This window comes from Cyphomyrmex costatus, unplaced genomic scaffold (assembly GCF_001594065.2).
Source record: "Cyphomyrmex costatus isolate MS0001 unplaced genomic scaffold, Ccosl1.0 scaffold559, whole genome shotgun sequence".
NCBI lineage: Eukaryota > Metazoa > Arthropoda > Insecta > Hymenoptera > Formicidae > Cyphomyrmex > Cyphomyrmex costatus.
The window spans coordinates 13,509-16,679 of NW_017279785.1; the positions used below are offsets into that span (position 1 = coordinate 13,509).

At 32.2% G+C, this 3,171-nt stretch overlaps 1 protein-coding gene across 1 annotated transcript in view; it reads right to left on the reverse strand.

Moving 5' to 3' along the window:
* The window catches only part of CPR16 (cuticular protein 16), a gene marked incomplete at its 5' end in the record, with an annotated part of 7,211 nt that overhangs the window by 1,418 nt on the left and 2,622 nt on the right, over positions 1 to 3,171 (reverse strand). The window lies entirely within an intron of this gene.

The following is a 3,171-nucleotide window of genomic DNA, read 5'->3' on the forward strand; positions in this document are numbered from 1 at the left end:
GCGGAAGCACGAGCGAAGCGAGTTTAGTTTTGACATTACTTTTGACATCGAGAAACTCATCAAAATTTGAGAGCAGGCCGCCATGTTCTTTTTTGAGTCATTAACAAATTGATACTCTGAAATTACAAGCAATTATTTTTTATTGTACGGTCTAGTATAAATTTCAAATTAAATCTCAATAACCAACTTTTATATTTTGTGCACTAAGAATAACATATTGCAGTTATTTTCTAGAAAACTGTAATACAAATTCTAATCTGATTTACTTATATGTATGTTCAATTTGAATTTTCATCTTGAATAATCTATCAGTTCCTTTTCGTGGTACATATTCAACATAGAAAATATTCGTTATATGTACGTTCACTTTGAACTGGCGGATTTAGTAATATATCAGTTACTTTTCGTGGTAATATATTATATTAGATAATATCATTTAAAGTATTAAAGGTTTAAATTATTAGGTTACATTATTAGATAATCATTTTAATTTAGAATGGTACAAATTTTTGGGGTCAATTTTCAAAGGATGATATTCATTGGGTTTTTTATTTTGTGGTTAGATAATCGTTTTAATTTTGATAGGTTCAATTTTTGTAGTTTTCATTTACTTTTCGTGGTACATAACATAGAAAATAACATAATGTATATTCATGTTTAAAAAGATTCAAATTTTTGGGGTTAATTTCAAAGGTTTAAATTTTTTGGGTTTTTTAATTTGCGAGATTTACTTTTCGTGGTACATAACATAGAAAATAACATAATTATATTCATGTTTAGAAAGATTCAAATTTTTGGGGTTAATTTCAAAGGTTTAAATTTGTTGGGTTTTCTAATTTGCGAGGATCTATTTTTGAACATGGCTTGACCTTTTCATTTTAATGATATGTTAGGATTAATAATATATCAGTTACTTTTCGTGGTTAATATATTATTATTAGATAATCATTTAAAAGAAATAGAAAAATGCCTAATCGAGTCTTGTACACAGGATGTTAATGTGTGTTGATACGATTTATTGAAAATATAAAATTTTTCTTACGTTTCGATCCTCGGTTTGGATCCTTATCAGAGAACTTCTAATATAGAATACACATTGTGCTACCTAGAACACTTTATATTAAAATGTACCACGAAAAGTAAATGATAGATTATTCAAGATGCAAATTCAAAATGAACATACCTACATATAAGTCAAACAGATTACAATAAAAATATTACAGTGTTCTAGAAAATAACTGCAACATACATAAAGTATATTTTCTATGTTGAATATGTACCACGAAAAGTAACTAATAGATCATTCAAGGTGCAAATTCAAAATGAACATACATACATATAAGTAAAACAGATTACAATTTGCATATTACAGTTTTCTAAAAAATTTCCGCAATATGTTATCAGCCAAAAGTTGCATTTTCCTTCTCACCGCTCCGCGTGCAGTCGAAATGTCCCATGACAGTCGAATGTTATTGTTCTGCGCACGGTGCGGTGAGGTGAGGGGAACAGCGAAAGCTAGACGAAGGCGATTCGAAAATCAGCTGAAAGTTGCATTTGCCCAACCCTCCCCTCCTCATCTCACCACGTGCAGTCCAAATGCTCCACGATGATCGAATGTCATTGTTCTACGCGCGGAGCGGTGAGGTGAGGGGGATAGCGAAAGCGAGGCGGAGGCGTATTAATTAACGTGTCGACTTCGGACAATATATTTTTATTTATTGTGATATCGTAGGTATATCTTCGGTGCATTATATTATTACATTATCATATTAATTAAACGATTCGTGCTGTTCAAATCACATTTCAAAGCGATAAAATACTAATTGGTTAGATTTCACTGTTTTAAATAATTTAAAGTCAAATTACTATAGCCTATAAAAAACTATTTAAAAAATGAAGGACTGAGTACCAGTTATGTAATTAACTCTTTAAATTTAATTCTGTAAAGGATTAAACGTTCTTTACCACTTTCATTTTTAAAAAATTAAGTTATTTAAAACAGATGTTTTAATAAAAATGGTAATTTTTATTTTAAATAAGTTTTCAAAGCTTATTTAATGTTTTTTATACCAGTCAACAGTCGGGAGTATTTAAAATAATTTTATTATTTAAAATATATATTACAAATATGTATATATGTATTTAATATGTATTAAATATGTGGTGAGGGGTACAGCGGAAAGCGGAGGCGATTCGAAAATCGGCCGAAAGTTACGTACACTTTTTGTATATTCACTTTGTACTAGCCACTTTAATTAATAATCAGTTACTTTTCGTGGTAATATATTAACAATTTAACTCGTGATAGTACTGCGATAGTTTTAAATATATGTACGTCATATCGGTCAGCAGTCGGTAGTATTTAAAATAATAATTTTATTTAATATGTATTTAAATGATGACTGCACGGTTTATCGGTGAGCCTGGCGCGGGGGGGACGTGCGACTCGCATTCGCCCTTCCATTTGATGTGTTGTTTTGATAACAATCCCCAAGGCTGCTTTCACTAACCGTCTAATATTGACACGTCAGATTTATAACAACATATTAATTTTTTTTCGTTAACGCGATTGCATATTATAAAACAAAAAAGTCAAAATTATTAAATAAATGAAAAACGGTAATTTTTCCTGGTAATATATTATGCGCGGTGCGGTGTTGTGAGAGGGACAGCGACGAGAGGGATCGTGACGTGAGACTCGCGTCCGCCCTTGCACATCAAAACAATCCCCAAGGCTGCTTTCACTAACGGCCTAATATGAACGCGTCAATTTTAGTACAACAGATTTATTTTTTATTAGTTATCGCAATCGAATATAAAAACAAAATTATTAACTATGCGCGGTGCGGTGTTGTGAGAGGGACAGCGAAAAACAAGACGTACACGATTCGAAATTCAACCGAAAGTTACACTGTCCCCCTCACATCACTGCTCCGCGTGCAGTCCAAATACCCAATGACGACCGAATGGAATTGATCCGTGCACGATGCGGTGTGATAAGGGGGACAGCGAAAGCTAGAAGTAAATGATTAACCGAAAGTTGCACTGTCCCCCTCAACGCTCCGCGTGCAGTCAAAATGTCTCATGACAGTCGATTGGTTTAAATATCATACCAGTTAGCAGTCGGGAGTATTTAAAATAATTTTATTTAAAATATATACGTATTTAATG